Source organism: Acartia tonsa, chromosome 13, assembly GCF_053477335.1.
Source record: "Acartia tonsa isolate MP-2025a chromosome 13, ASM5347733v1, whole genome shotgun sequence".
NCBI classification, from domain to species: Eukaryota; Metazoa; Arthropoda; class Copepoda; order Calanoida; family Acartiidae; genus Acartia; species Acartia tonsa.
The window spans coordinates 37571617-37589554 of record NC_137272.1 but is presented as its reverse complement, the minus strand read 5'-3'; the positions used below and the strand labels follow the sequence as shown (position 1 = coordinate 37589554).

Genomic DNA, 17938 nt, shown 5'->3' with positions numbered 1-17938 from the left:
GCAACCTAAGTTGAAGACATAAAATTCCCCGACACAATATCCACGTATTCTATATCCATTTAAGTATATTGTATAATAATAGCGGCTTTCTGAATACCTTCAAATAATAAAACTGGAATCTAGTAAAAGTGGCTGACTCAGATTATGACGTCAAAAAAAGAGACCAGTATACACTGTAATTGATTAATGGTAAAATTTATAGTGGCCTCTCGTTGGTTATTTTTTTTGACGTCATAATCTGAGTCATCCACTTTTACTAGCTTCATAAAACTGTATATCTAAATTTGTCTATAAACCCTGAAGGGAACGGGACAATGGGTTGTTAATTATAATGGTACCCAAAGTTTTAAAAGCTTTCTCATGCGTTAGCTTGAAAGCTTTGGCAACTGATATTAATCTTAATTGTTTAAAATTGTAGTATCCACACTTTTCCACCAATTATTAAAACTAGAGATGGGATAATAATAATGCTCACCCTAATAAATAATTGTACGTAAATTTATCACCTTACGATCCCTAGTAGACGGACGTCCAAGCTTTTTCAAAAAGAGCGAAAAACTAATGTGAAACTATTTTTAAAAAGGCTGGATTCTTAAACACTCTAATGTTTACAGTACATAGTTACAGGGAGGGAGAGGACATTGAGATGTTTATTATACTAGTCCCCATTGTGACATTTTCTTATTCGTTGGCAATCTTGGGGACTTTCATTGAAATTTTATTGATTAATTCATTAAGTTGAGTGTCCAAACGTTTTAAACACTAATTGTAATCTTCGGAAATGTTAATTTTGTGCATTATCACAGGGGTGTACACCTATTTATCGGCCATTGTCTTATCCCTTTAGATCCCTGACATGGTTTACAACCCCGAGATTTCAATTTCGGCGGTTTTGAGGTATTTTAGAAGAATAAAAGGTTTATTTTCAAGAATAATAGTTTTATCTAAAATCTAATTTTTATTACTTTTCTTTAAGTTGTTTTATTTTCAACTGAAAATTAAGAGTGTTCAAAAATGGAACATTAAATTTAAAAAAAGACTTTAATCTATCAAATTCAGTTTTTAAGATAGTTATTTATCGCATCGTATTATAAACAGCTTTCCGCGGATATAGAATGTAAAATCGTAAGATTAAAACCGGTTTTTTAGCCCCGAGGTAACAAAGGCACGGGCTAAAAAAATGGTTTTAATATTATGACTGTACATTTTTATATTCGTAGAAAGCTGGATATAATACGATGCTAGACATAGTTTTTTTTTCGTTTGGATGAGAACCGGTTCTTATCCACCGGATTCGAATGAATACGAGAAATATATTTATTATTACTTGGATCTTGGATCACCAGATTATCATGTAGCTGGCTAAAATAAAGATCCCCAAATCAACCCTCTTTACCCTATCCCATCCCCTCCTACTATATATGAACGAACTGACAAATAAATTACATCCATGTTAGCAACCTAAATCGACGACAATTTTTCCCCTGTCGCATTCCACATATATTCTACATTCATTGTTATTTTTGCGATTTTTAAGGAATATTCATTTTAAATGTAAAGTTCAGCTACATAAAAATAATCTTAAGTTATGGATGTTTTTATCCTTATTATTTCTAGTTGATTGCTTAAACAGTATACCTACTAGATTTGTATGTGATTACTAAACAACTAACCATTTCATTATGTTTCCGTGCTTACTTTTAAAGCCGAAGCTTTTCTATAATTATGGTCTATCCGTAAGTATGTTGTATGTTGGAATTATCCGATTACTGATTCCTATTGAAACAAGGTACAATGTCATAAGCAAGGCATCTCTATATAATCAAGTCCTAAAAGTATGTACCTAAAAAGGTGAACTGAAATTAGTTTCCGAATGTGAACACATTTTCCTAGGTGTTTCCCAATCTTATCTCAATATTTGCTACTAGCTAAAAAACCTTCAAACTTCCAACAAAAAAAAAATCAAAATTTGAAAAATTAAAACTTTGAATGTATAATGTATAAATCTTTAATACATTCAAATTTTGATTTTTTTTTTAAGTTTGAAGGTTTTTTAGCTAGTAGCAAATATTGAGATAGGATTGGGAAACACCTAGGAAAATGTGTTCACATTCGGAAACTAATTTCAGTTCATCCCTAAAAAGGATCATGTATTTAAGTAGTTTTGCACGAAATTTACTTACAATTTTGTTTGGACTTATGCATTATTATTCCGCTTATTCAGTTCTGACACTTTACAAGTTTGATATTCGTTTGTCCTTTCATATGAGAGCTTTGCTTTTGTGGATGTTGTCATCCTTGTTCAACATAAATTTCGACACTAATTTACATCTATTATTAACCATAAGATAATTAGAAGCCTCTAGGGGCACTTAAAGTGGGTAATGGTAATTTTTAATTGAGAGGGTGGAGATTCCCTCCCCCCCAAATAACTAAAAACCTTTCCTGGACCTATAAGAAGCTTCACTGTAAAAGAGAACCATATATTTTAGCGAGAACCTTCGCAACAGACAAAAAAGCTTACTACTATGTATAGTAGGATACTACTGAGATATAAGGTCCTACGACAAACGCAGGAGTCCCAAACGTCGGAGTGGACACTTAATCTAACCTAACCTATTTTAGACCATCTTATAGTTTTTTTTATATGCCTAACCCATGCGGGGGGCTTATTTGTTCATTCATATCTTAACCTAACCAAATCTGTATAGAAATACTTAATAAATTTATATTTTAACACTCCTGCGTTTGTCCACTCCGACGTTTGGGACTCCTGCGTTTGTCCTGGAACCAGATATAATAAAATAGTCCTTTCTTGTTTGTTAGTATTAAAAAACATCCAGGGCAATTTTGAAGGGATTATCTGAAATATACTCTCCCATTTAAAGTTCATAATTGTAGTAAAATAAAACTTTCAGGGATCTTAAGGGATAAGACAATTGACCATAAATTGATGTACATCCTCAAAGGTGATGCACAAAGTACCCCTACTGTAGATTACAATTAGCAGTTGAAACGTTTGGACAACCAAACAAAATTCAATGAAAGCCTCAAAGTTGTTAAACCCTACGAATAAGAAAACGTAATCAAAAACTTTGGGTACTAGTGTAACGTAGTTTTGCTACTTCGCAGTTAAAGTACTCAAACTGCGTATTTTAAATACCAAGTATAAAAAACTAAATTAGATATATGATTTTTTTCTAAACAAGGATGACAACGTCAATTAATAAAACCATTCAGATTTTAAAACCTCTAAGACTTAAAATAAGTATATAAAAAAGATATCAGAGGTGGTTTCTTTTAGCTCACTGGCTTACTAAAATGAGTAAGGCTTGCTAAGAAAATTTGTAAAAAATCCTCCAAAATCACATTAAAAATCTACAAACACTAAACAAAATCTTATGTTAATAACCCTTTTATGATTTTATTTAATTTTTGTAGATTTTTTATGCGATTTTGGAGGATCTTTCACAAAAATTATTAGCGAGCCTCACTAATTTTAGTGAGCCAGTGAGCCAAAAAGTTTTTTTAAGAATCTACCTCAGTAATCTACTTTTCTTGGTGGCTTTATACTGGTTGCTTGTCTTTTAAAGCAAATTGCTTACATCGGAAAAGAAAAAACAGCTTAATTACTAAGAAGCTTCACTTTGCTTTTTTATCAATAAAATTATACATGGACATGTAATAGAATATTTTAGATAGGTTCGTAGCTCGGGCAGATACCGTGTCATGACTAAAGACAGTTCCTACTGCTGCTATATCAGGTGCGCGACATGAACACAAAGACTAGGGGGAATGCCTTGGCCCATAAACAGGCGCAACTCACTATCATGCATAGTTAGGACTTGCCAGACAAAGGTCGTGCAATCAAAGGGTTGGTTGTCTGATGGATGTTACTTAACCTAATATCCTTGGGTGTTAGAGTATCGCATCCCATAAGACGTGGATGATGCTCTAAAATTTCTAGATGATCACTGAAATCGAAGGAGAATCCTGCCCTTAGGAAGTAATGGTAATAATTCATTAACACAAATAAATTATAATTTTTGACACCGCTCCCCCTAACTCTCTTATTGAAATAAACCCATAGCAAATTAAGTATGGTCCCTACAAGACAACATCCATAAAAGCGAAGCTCCAAAATCAGACGGTAGGACAAACGAACGGTTTCAAAAGCCTACAGTTACAGACATCAACATGCAAAGTCAGAAATCGATGATAGGGCAATGCTAACATGTCTAAATTAATGTTAGGCCTATCCGTTATGGACATACGGCCGGACTGACAGCAAATATAAAAAAGAGATAGTTATTAAAATTGGTAAATACTTGTCTCTTTGATTGGTGTTGATATTCTTTTTAAAAAAAAGTTTGAAATAAATGAAGTCGTAGTGCAATAAACATAAACACAGTAGGAAACATTTAGTCAAGGATGGGGGATAAAGCTAAAAAAAACAAAGGACATATAACATCAAGGGTATCTGTTTTTGAGAAAGCTTTTTAGAGTGCTATAAAAAATTACGTCATACTGGCCTACCATTAGACAATTACAATGTATACTGGTCTGCCATTGGTAGTTTAGTCTGTGTATTGCCTATCATTGGTCATTTGTATTGTATGACGTTCTTTTTAATAGGCACTATAAAGAGCTTCGTATTTGAGGTTTAGGAAAGTACAGATGAATAGCCTAGATCCATCAAGAGACCTATGTTAAACTTTCCTAAGATAGAGAACTTAGTTCAGTAGTTATCGAAATCTTAAGCTACGGGCAAAAAAACCTTACTACTTCATATAATAGGATATATAAACTTCTTTTTATCTTTCTTGATAAAACTTTCTTAACAATTGTCCTTGTCCGTGCGAATAACTAGAACTGCTGCTGCTATCCGTTTTGCATATCAGGTTGAAAACTGCAATAATGGATATAAGAAATACATGGATATTTTGACAGGGTAAAATTATGTCGCCAATTTAGCTTTCTAATATGGACCTCCTTGATTGGTCAGTTCTTTCAACAAGTGTAAAGAAATGGGATAGGGTAAAAAGAATGGAATGGGGGGAAGGTATCGTCTTTTCAGCCAGCTGCAAGCATTAATTTATTTGAATACATAGTACATACAAATCTGGTGCAACATCCAAATATATCCATTACTGCAATAATTTCATTATGGTGCCATAGTATACTGCAAGCATGACAAGGACAAGTCCATGTACTAAGCAAGGGAACTGACAAATGGCCCCGGAGAAATGCCCTCTCCCCCCACCTCATCAATCCCATATTTGTTTTTATGTAAAACCTTTGTCAGTTTAAGCTTAAAAATATTGATCCATCTATCTACAAGTTATCTTAAACGTATAGCATTAAATCTCCCTTTTTATTGATATAATAAGATATAAGCTTCGACTGCTTATTAGCTACTTGTTCTTGGTAAATCTAAATAGGTTATTGAATTTGGTGGGCGAAAACTTCTTCGTAGTATCATTTTAAAATAATAAACAATAGTTAAATTTAAAGTGTAGGGGACTCTAAGCTTTATTTAGAAGCTCGAACGAAAAATTTAATATAGTAAATCTAACCCAAAAATACTAAGTACAAATTGTTTGAGATGGACATACTTACATTTTAAGTTTTGATCATTGAGATGCTTTGTTTATAAAGTTATACCTAATCGAAACATTGTCCTAAAAAATTAATATTCTAATACTCTAGGGATTATACTATCCTTTTAATAAAGTAACAAGATGTATGATTGCCTGTCTGTCTGTTTGTTTTTATTTAACGAATGATCTCGCTTACCGCTGAACCGTTCGGGTTCTCCTTAACAGTGTAGCTTCTCATAGGTCCCGGGAAGGTGTATAATTATTTTGTGGGATGGTACCACCACCCTTCCAATAAAAATCGATTTTTTACGTGTAGAGACTTGAACGCAACATAGAAATATTACGTATCATTTAAAAAACCCAAATATTTAAAGTGCCACTAGGGGCCTCTAGGGGCGTAGCCGCTAGTAATAAGTAAAACATATTAGGAATCTTACTAAGATGAGTAGTTTAATGATGAAGGAGACAGCGTAAAGTGGCACCAAAAAAATGACGTCATATGATAAAATAACCAATGAGAGGCCAGCATAAATTTGACCATTGATCAATTACAGCGTATACTGGCCTCTCATTGGTCAACTTTATTGTATGACGTCATTTTTTTGTGCCACTTTACGCTGTCTCATGCTGAAGCATGAAGAGAAGATTTGTATTTGCTACTGTATAAATTTAGTACATATGAGGAAATGGATACACACCACACCTTTTATAACACTGAAATATTTAAATCCTAATAGCTGTGGACAAAATAGGCAGTGATAATGGGGATTACGCCATGATTTCAGGGATACGACAATTTACGATAGATTATTACCCCCCCCCCCTTTTTTTTTGTTTAATTTAGTTAAATGAAAAGGGAGGGAGAAATGGGTGGAGATTAACTTATGAACCATAATTCTCTCCTTCTCTTGGATGGAGCCTTAATAAAAGGTGTGTTATCATTGTAACAAATTCATATCTGTTAACAATAAATAATAAATATTACATCTAAAAGTAGCGCAGCATAAGAAAATTTACAATTTTTTGATGAAAATAAGAGAGAGAGAGAGAGAGATAATGAAGAAATAACAGTTAAATGGTATTTTTAATATATCTGAAAGCAACGGCAAGCAACTAAGTTCTATTCAAAATGAATTATATTTTTTTGTACCTTTAGTTAATTGAGTAAGTTAGTTTTTGTGCCTATTTATTATGCTTTGGAGATTAATAATGTCTTCGCCTCTAGGGTTTCACAAAAAGTCCACAATAAAAAAAATACATTTGCATTATAACTAAATATTCAAATTTTTCCTTTTATTCAGGGTGGGGGGAGGGGGTATCCCGCCCACAAAGAAATAGCCCATGACCAGTAGATAAAAACAGTAACAGTAACAAGCCTTTTTCACTCCACAGGGGCAGCAAAGGCCGCTGACAATTTGTCAGTGTTTCTGTAACAATGTGGCTTTTTATGGATATGGGATAGGGTCGCAGCCCTAAGCTCTATGATTGCGGTGTAAAGCGTCCATATGCCCATCATACAACCAACCCTTTGATTGCACGACCTTTGTCTGAGAAGTCCTAACTGTGCATGGTAGTAAGTTGCGCCTGTTTTAGGCCAAGGCATTCCCCCTACTCTAACTATTTATGTCGCGCACCTGACATAGCAGCAGTAGGAACCATTTTAAACGTCTTTAGTTATGACGCGGTGTCAGACCGAGATTCCACGAGCGGATGCGCTACGTGTTGAGCCACGGTCGCGGCATGACCAGTAGGTACCTTCTCTAAAATACAGGCCAGAATTGGTCCAATGGGTTCGCGAGATCTTAGGTTTGATCCGAACGGACAGATGGACGGACGAATAGACATCGTTCTACTTTGTATCCTAAATAGCTTTTACTGATAATCCTTAAACTAGAGTAATAGGATGTCTATCTGTTTGTCTGTGTGTTTGTACCATAGGATCTCGCTAACCACTGAACCGATCGGGGTCTCCTTAACAGGGTAGATTCTCATAGGTCCCGGGAAGGTTTCTATCTGTTTTTTTTTTTTTTTGGGGGGGGGGGTTACCACTCTCCCAAGAGAAATCACACAAAAAAAACGATTTTTTACGCAAAGATATTTCAACGTAACATAATAGGTATCGTAAAAAGACTTGAACAAAAACATTTAAAGTGCAACTAAAAACCTCTAGGGGCGTAGCCGCTAGTTAAGGTAAAGTAAAAGTGAAAAAAAGCTATACTTGCGATTCTTAAAAATTTAAAATGTGTTACATGAGCGGAAATCAATGTATACCTCAAAAATAAAAGTTTAATGCAAAATTTCTAAAGGGCGTTAAAAAATGTCTTCTGCTATCGGCTTTAAATGTTAAGCTTAAATTTAATTTAAACATAATATCTGTCTAATAAAGAATAAAACAAGGTTGACAACATCCATAAGTAAACAGTAAGAATGAATAAAAATGATTTACTGAACTAACTGGTTTTACATTAGATGGTAAAATGGTCCTGGATATATTTACAAGAAAGTTTGGGTATAGTCCCTTTCGTAACATCGCACCTTATGGGGTGATTCTTAGTATTTTTCACAGTACCTTTCTCCTATTTCTAGCCCCTGCGGGGGGCTCTAACCCTGTGGGGCAATCACCTAACCCAATAGAACTTAACCTAACCTAAAATAACCTATTAAAAAACATTTTAAAAATGCGACGAATCGCCCCTTATGGGGCGATGTTACGAAAGGGACTATTCCCAAAAGTTCATACGTCTATCTTTCATAGAAGAGGAGTAAAACGTTACAATTTCAATTCCCGTTATTAATGAGGAAAAGCTGATAATATGAGTTATAGAGAAGATGCACATTGATAGTAGCGAAGCTACTCTATAATTTGAAATGTCCGTCTGCCCGTCATAATAGATTTTGTGCTTCGCTCGATGTTGTCATCCATGTTTAATGGAATCTAACATACATTAATCTTTAATAGTATACACGAAAATTCTACACTAAGCTTACGAACAAACGGTCGGACAGACAATTGTGATTATACATGAGATGTGCTTTTTAGTTTAGATTTTGAAAAAAAAGTAAAAGTGCAATATTCAATTTTACACACAGTTTGAAGCCGACAATTAATGCATTTTTGTTCTCGAGTAATTTTTGTAAGATTTTTTTCACACAATTTACACAATCACCAAAAAACAAGTGAGCTGTAACGTCATTTTATTTGACATTGGTTAACCGACAGAAAGACATATCCCAGCTAAAGAAAAGCTGCACTTTTCAAAGAAATATGATAGAAATGCAAAAGTTATCTAATCTGATAAAAAAAAAACAATTTATGGTAGAGATCAAACAATCAAACGACATGAAGTTGCTATTTCTAATATTTTTCCTGGTAGTAAATTTTACTTATTAAATCTCGAACAATAAAGTGTTACAACTAAATTTTAACCTTATTCCAGGTAAGGTGGGGGGGGGGGGGTTGCATTAATTGCCTTTCTCCCTTAATTTTTTGCCTCTTATTTTCAGATTTTTTACCGCTATCATCGTTTTTGAACGGTTGATAAGGTTTCTTGATATCTCTTATAGTTTCTCTGGAAACTAATTATTTGGTGTAATTATTTATCTAGACCTATAAGATTTATGTAAATGAGAATCTTATCGGTTCAGCGGTTACCGAGATCCTTCGCTACAGTCAAAAGGCCTTACTACTTTAAATAATAGGATAAAAAGAAGCATGCCATTCACGCTTGGTTTTTTATTAAATGAATAAGTTAGGGTACAATGTTTGGCACTTTCGATATAAGTAAATGATAATAAAAAACCCATAGAATGCGATAATAACTTCAGAAAAATCGAAGAAAATAGTTTTAATACTTAATTAACGTTTTTAAGTTTTCTTCAAAAAGTTTAGATAAGATGCCTTTAAAAGTCGTCTATGATTTTGTCAGGGATAAAAATGTAACTTTAAAATAAGAATTACAACATATTTTTTCAATTAGTACAAAGTAAAATTTTGAACATTTTATTGATCAGTATATTTTTTAAAATGTGAAGTAGAAACCTGAATATTTTATCATGAAAATTGTGTTATGATTTGATTGTCTGCTAGATTACAAGAAAAAAGATACTGACAGTACTTGTTGGTTCTTTAAAAATAATTAGGTAGATTACTTTCAGAACCCCTCTTTTTGCAACGTTATTTCAATAGAACAGAGCTGTAGTCTTAGTGTACTCAATATCTAGACAGCCAACCATTGTTTTAGAATTGTTCAATTTTTTTAACTTCTGATAAAAACAGAATTAATGGTATTTTTGTAAATATTATACCTCCAAGAAATGGCTATACTTCCCAATCATATGTTGTGTGATATTTAAGAGGAATTATTTTGATATAATGTCATTAAAATATTCGTTTAAAAAAGTGCTATTCTAGCTTATACTTTACATTTTAATGTGTATGATAATTCAAATAAAAGATAATGAAGATTTATATTATATTTAATTGTTATAATTATAAAGAAAAACCTGGAAACAGTAAAAAACTGACTTTATTTTATTGACATAGGGAAAATTTTGTCAAATATTTGAATAAAAAAACAATATGAAACAAAATAAATTATTTTTAATATAGTCACAAAAATGCCTTAATGAGTTTAGGAAATATTTCATTTTCTAATCATGTCATTTAAACTCTATTCCACAGAATACAGTGTAAAAAGATGTTCTCGTTTTAATTTTAAGTAATTTGAAATGCATTTTAATACCTTTTAATAATTTATTTTTTGAAACATCTTTTTATAAAATGTTATTGATTTTTGAAGTTATATGTTAAAATGTTTTTAAATTTTGTTAACATTTTGTTTTAAATGTAGAAAATTGGTAATTCTAAACATTCAAAAAATGATTTTATTAAATTTTCATCACTTAAATTGCATGTTTGATGAAATTTTCAACTGATAATTCAAGAAAAATCGTTTAAGTTTTATTATATTTTACTTTGAAATGTTAAAAAAATATAATTATTGTCAAAAATGTGGAAGTTATACTTTCCTCAAAAAAAGACCTAAAACATGCAAATTAACACGTGTAATGAGATTTTTTTTCTTGCAGGTTTAATTTTAAGTAATTATTGATATTTTTTGTAAAAAGAATTTTATATAAAAAGTTTTAATACTCGAGCTATGTAGTGGTTCTAAAAAAGGTTGCGAATTTATGCAATTTTCTTGCAAAAAAAATTTTCTAGGATTTTAAAAATAGCAAAGGGTGTTATTAGACGTACTTACAGATACAATTGCAAAGTCATTTTGGCCAAACACTAAAATAAAGTTTTGACATCTGAGGGTCCAACCGTGCATTAGATGTAGAATATACGTGGATATTATGACATTGGAAAATTGTTGGAAATTTAAGTTGCCAACATAGACATCATTTGTTAGACAATTCGTTTTATACAATATGAGGTATAGGGGGTGGATTATTCTAGCCAGCTACAAGTTTCACTTTCTTATTGTACATAAAGTCTTGTAGGCTTCCAGTAATAATAAATCTATTATAGGACTAGAGAAGAAGATTGCTACCTAAATTTATGGATATTATTTGATTGATAGCATACAAAGAAAATCAATTTCAAAGTTGAAACTTTTGTGTTCATTCGATTTAGCAAAGATTTCACTACATTTTTCTAATAGAAAGCCTTATGCAAGGTTTGAAATTGATAGGAATATTCTTACATGTCTGACTATCAATCAATGTTTGTGTTATCTTCTGATGAAGGGACGTTCAAGCTTTTTTTTTATCTTGAAGATGGTAAAATGATTGGTTTTAAGTTTAAAATGAGGGGCTTTGAAGTTTGTGGGGGAAAACTCCCCTTTACCCCCACCCTTGGACGCCCTTGCTGTGAGATGATCGGACATAAACACCTTTAGTGTAAAAATTCTTCACTTTAAATACAATTGTACATTAAAACCTAGCAATCTGATTGTATACTGCATTTTGATATATATGGCAAGTCTATGCCATAAATTGTTTTTTTTTTATTTGTATTAGCCCCTAAATAAGAAAACTGTTTCTATCAAAATTTATCAACAACAAAAAATAATTTCGAGTAAAAATTATATAAAATTTCCCCCATAGGGCTTTGACATTTAATACCAATTCTCATTCTACTCATAGATAGGAATAAGGATTTTAATTGAAACTTTTCTCAGTACTTCTTCCAACTAGAGTGCATATAATACCCTAGGCGATCATTCATTCTATTTGAATGTTTTTTCTAATCATAGAAGGTTAAGTAACATCCCAATGCAACCAATCCTTTTTGTCATAACCTTACACTTAATTTTGCATTGTTAATAAACAATAAACATGCCTGTTTACGAGCAAAGATATTCCCACTACTTTAGCTTCACGCTCCAGACATAAAGATTTTTGGTATCATTTATAATGTCTCTTGTTTGTTACAGTGTGATTATGACTCGAACACCTCCTCAACGACAAACGACTATTTGCACTAATGTTACGGGTGATTCATGAACGATTAGGTATGTCTGTTCATTTTTTTTATATTATATTTATCCATGCGGCCCTATTTTAAATGTACAGTCCATGGATGGGGTTTAAAAGTCTTTTTTCTCCTATATAATCACAAAAGCTATTGTGTTAGAGTTAGCAACTTACTTTGATGTTTTTTTTTAATAGTCTAGAGATATAAAATAACTGCTTTAACACATGTCTGGAGTCAATAGTACATATACAAACTGAAATAGTACATGCTTATGTACTCTCCCCCCCCCCCCCCCTCATATCTGTCTATTTCTCTCTCTCTCTATCTCTCTCTCTCTCTCTCTCTCTCTCTCTCTCTCTCTCTATCTCTATCTCTCTCTCTCTCTCTCTCTCTCTCTCTCTCTCTCTCTCTCTCTCTCTCTCTCTCTCTCTCTCTCTCTCTCTCTCTCTCTCTCTCTCTCGAGATAGTATGTGCTATTGTACACTTTTAAAGGGCATATTTAATTGGTTTTTTTTTCAAGATAGTCGAATTCCAGAGTTCAATTTATACTTTACATTATATACAAATGGGTTGTCTAAGGAATGTTTTATAAACAGCTTCTAAAAGTTTAGGTTTTATTCTTCTCTTATTTTGAACTAAAAATCTTATTGAAATACAGTTGACCATTATAGAATGACATTAAGACGGTGTATAAACTAAATTTTAATTAATAGAAATATTTTTTTCACGTATTCATTCGAAACCGATTAATATCTGGTGGATTAGAACCGGTTCTCAATCATACGAAAAAAAACTATGTCTAGCATCGTAATATATCCAGATTTCTCAATTATATAAATATACAAAACCATTTTTTGGCCCGGGAAGCTGTTTATACTACGATGCAAGAAATAAGTATTATTTATCTTTTTCTTATTATCGGACTTAATTTTAATACTTTTGTCTAATTAGTGATATAAGGAAAATGAACAAATAGATGGTCATTGCTGAATATTAACAATTTGAACATGTTTCGGTAAGAGTTCTAATACTACAGGAGCTTATCCATTCATTTCCTCCTCGTCCTAACTTAACCTAACCTAATTCAAAAGAAAGCATCAAATACGTTTCTTTGGTGTTTTTAGTGATCTAAATTAATTTAATCAATTGCCCAAAATGAATAAATTAGTTTTTTTTATAATCTTTATGTACAATCGCATAATAGAGTTACTATGCTATTTCTCATAGTTACAGGAATCATCATAAAGGTTGGAATGAAAGAATGTCTAAACTTATAGCGAAGGATGTCAGACATACCATAGAAAACGACAAAGTCAAAAATGACTCAGAATGCGCCATATGACGTCATAAAAATGAGGGATTATCCATCTCTTTATTAGGGGTTTTCTTTCCCACTTCTCCTCTCATCTCCCACGTTTTTATGACGTCATATGGCGTCATTTTGGGCTTTGTCACAGAAAACTTATGGATATGTGTACAATACGTTGTTGTTGTAAGATATTCTCACCATCCCTTATAGAATATTTCTCCTAGCTGGCTCAAATAGCGATATAAAACGACTTTACCCCATCCCATCCCCTGACCATGGAGGGACATATATATGAGGACTATATTAGCAACCTCAATTGACGACAAAGTATCCACGTATTCTATATTCATTATTGTATTATTTCTGTACTGCACAATAAAACATTATTGGTACCGTGTATTGATCACCAAAATGAACAAAAAGTCCGGGTCCTATAATCTTATTTGTGATGATCCATAAAAGTCAAATAAATGACAAACAAAATGTTCAAATAAATTGCTAACCAAAAATCAAGGATTTGAAGTATAAAGATTCTCGATCTAAAAAATAAATATGATGAAGAGCACCTTCATTACAAATGTGGATGTCTGTCGGACCTTCAATCATAGCTTCGTCCATAGCATAAAATGGGGTATTCCTGTCCAGTTTTTTGTTTAGGAATGAATATTTCTTACCCGAGGGAATAAATGATGGACCGATAGGTCATCATTTATTCATGAGGGAATAAATTTAGAGTATAGATGTATAAACAGATAGCTACAAACATTCTTTATTCAAAGACCTAACCCATTGCAGAAGGTTGTTTATCGATATAAATTTTGCTTTCTCACTTAGCTGCTAGAAAGCTCATATGCTGTCATTGGAATAAGGTTTGAAGAAATAATCAAAATCACCAACTTGTTGGTATAAGGATTTGGGGGACCTTTATTATTTATTAAAGTCATCTGACCAATTGTACAAGAGTTGAAACAATTAAATCAAAAGATTTTAGTGTAAAGCTATTTATAAATAGGACTATCAGAATAAGATATTGCTATCAACAACAAAAAATAAATGTTTTGCCTAGTTTTTGTAAAAATTTAGAGCATATTTATCATTTAATTTCAATGCTATCTTTTCAAAAGTGTTTCCATTAATTTGTTTGTGTTTTGTATTCAAAACCAGTTTGTTCTGTGTTATTTTATTTGAATATTTAATTCAAAGACAGCTAATTTTTTAAAATAATAAACTGGAACGAATGTCGGAATTTTCTTATTAAACATAATAATGTATATATAATTAGAATAGTAAGGCCTTGAAAATAAGCGATGAATTATTAGATGATAATTATCAGTAAATTTAACAGAATTTAAACGTCATTATTACAAAGCTAGCTTAAAAGTTTTGACAAAAAATAATAATCCTTTTATTCAAATACTATAATACATTATAACAAGGATGATAATATCAAGTGTAGCAGCATTTAAAAAAAAATGTCTTTCTAAAATCAGTTGATTTAATGAATAAAATATTGAAAATATACCAATGTACAGATTTTTATGATTTTCAGGAATTGAAAATAATTACATACATTTGGTTGCTGATGTAAAAAGCAGAGAAAGGCATGTATAGAGTCATAAAAGAGCTAAAATATAAAATAATTTACATATTACATATTGTTAGGATGTAAAATCCTTTTATAAAAGGCAAATACAGAATATTTTTTATTTACAAATTCATTGAAAAAATAATCCGGACTTACTGATAAAGTGAATTATAGAGTAGCTTCACTACTAAATATAACATATAAACAGACAAGCGCAGCAGATTTACGTAGGAGCTACGGACAGTTCTAATATTTCGGAAAGGGGAAAGGAAGAAAGTTATCTTTCTAGTACTGGGATAAAAATTTTAAAGCCCCCTCATAAGGAAATTATTTTAAAAACAATTTAAACCTATATTGCTTTTAATTTGAAACTTAATATTGCTATTTTTAAAAATTGGTAATGAAATCTACTTTCCGAAATGATTGTATTTGTAAGCAGCATGCAGTGAAAATATCTTACAGAAAGTCCAGATTTTTTACAGTTTTTATTATTTTTTGACAACACTTAAATTGTTTTGTTTACTCTATTAATTTTAAGATATATCCATTATTTATTTAGTACAAACACAAATACATGTTTAATTTTATAGTTAGGGCATTGTTTCTAAAAATGAAAAATACTGTATAAAACTCGGCCATTCTTTGGTCCAAGCTGTCAAATTTCTCAAGCTATATGAATGTGTTTGTAGGTCTTTGCCATAGTTCTATATACTCATATACCATCGACCCCTCTATACTCTAACTTTATTCATGAGGGTAAGAAATATTTATTCCTAAACAAAAAACTGGACAGGAATATCATTCTCATTTAACCAAAAATTTATGCTAAAATAAATGCATGAATAAATGATGACCTATCGGTCCATCATTTATTCCCTCGGGTAAGAAATATTCATTCCTAAACAAAAAACTGGACAGGAATATCATTCTCATTTAACCAAAAATTTATGCTAAAATGTGGTTTAATTTTGGTTTTTAATTTTCATTTATTTCCCTGGTTTCATTTTTCTTTCTTTTAGTAATTTATAAAAATTCTAAAATCTTCCAAAAAAGAAATAAAAATCTTCTAAAATCATACCAGGGATATAAATGAGATACCAAGGAAATAAATGAATATTTACATCCACTATTTAAGGGGTTGTTTATATGGGAATGAATATTTACATCCACTATTTAAGGGGTCGTTTATATGGGAATGGCTATATATTCAAAGGGTAAGAAAGGAGCAGAAAAATATAAAAAAAACATCTAAAGGTATAAATAAAAATAAAATAGCCTAAAACCATCCTACTTTAAATTATATGCTAAGAATGCCTAAAGAAGAGAGCTCAATCAGTACATTAGTTATTGAAATCTTATGCTTTAGACGAAAAAAAACATACTTCTTTATGTAATTGGATAACATTGTTTAGTACATATTCCAATTCCTTTTAATTCTAATGGTTATTACCATTAGGTTAATTTGAAAACGTTTTTGATTCAAGTTCTAAAAGACCAACAAAAAATTCCATTGTCATACAGATATTATGAACTACATCTAGCCTTTTTTTGTTTTTGTTTTTTATTTGCGAAGCTACTCTACTTGTGTTTGTCTGTCCATCTGTCTTTCATAAAAAATATCGGATACTCTACTAGGACTCTTTTTAAGGGGGTAAGGGGGAATATTTCTAGAAGCGATTCATCTTGGAAGGATGTAATTAAAATTAGTTATAATTCTACCCTAGACCAATGAGAAGTTTCACTGTAAAGGATATCCTTATCGGTTTTCCGGTTCGCGAGAAATTTCGCTATACACAGACAGATAGACAAACAGACATTCAATTACTTTTATAAATATATCCTAAGTTAAGGACTTTTACAATATTGAAATGATTTTTAGTGCACTGCACGCCTCTGCTTCTTGTGAAAAGTTTGGGAAATCGTTCGTATCAATCGATATATAATTAGGTGGATGTTGTACCAAATTTTAATGTATTCAACAAAGTGATACTCGCAGTTGGCTAAAATAAGGATATCCTCATTTACCTGCTTTACCCCTACCCTGCTCTCCTACTGGTTGTTCGAACTGGCCAATAAATGAGCTCCATAACAGCAACCCAAATTGACGACAAATATTCCCCTGTCAATGTATCCATGTATACTGTATCCATTATCGTATCATATTTAATTATTGCAATGTGTGCTACAAACTAATTGATAATCCACAGATAAATCAACATATTGAAGTATGGAGAACACAGTAATAGTATCTGACTGATTATGACGTAAGAAAAAAAATTAGCCAATGAGAGGCCGTTATTGACCAATGGTAAAATTTATAGTGGCCTCTCATTGGCTATTTTTTTTGTTACGTCATAATCAGTCAGACACTATTACTGTGTTCAAGTATGGACTTCAGATAAAAAAAGATTTCATTTCGTATATTGAACTTTTTGGTGGTTTCCTCTTAAATAGTAGAGAACAGAAAACCCTCTCCTTATTTTAAAATTAATTAAAAAATATATACCATGGGGGTATTTTTCATATGGTAGTGTTTTACCTTAGGTTAGGTTGAATTAGGAATTTAGGCAATTGGAAAGATCTTAAATAAACCATCAATATAAGTACAAATTTTTAGTTGTCAAAACAATTTTGAATGTAACTCTATTATTAAGAACTCTTGTATGCTTAATCTAAATTTATTTTGTCTAAAGTGCACTACAAACAGAACAAAGAAATGTATTGTAAAGCTGTTTGAACATTTGAACCGAATTTAACAGTGAGGGAGGGTACATTGGATTGTTTATTACTCTAGTCCTAACAGTTTTATAATAACTTTTTCTTGATAGTCGACTTAACAACTTTTGGGACTTTTATTGAATTTTGATTGGATGCTTCATTAAGTTGAGTATCCGAACGTTTCAACACTTAATAACACTTTAGAAAGGGTTATTTTGTGTATCATCATTTGGAATGTACAACAA

At 31.6% G+C, this 17938-nt stretch overlaps 1 protein-coding gene across 1 annotated transcript in view; it reads right to left on the bottom strand.

The window, feature by feature from the left end:
- LOC145335282 (uncharacterized) overlaps positions 1–17938 on the bottom strand; it is a 138926-nt gene that overhangs the window by 101486 nt on the left and 19502 nt on the right. The gene's annotated exons all lie outside the window — the stretch shown is intronic.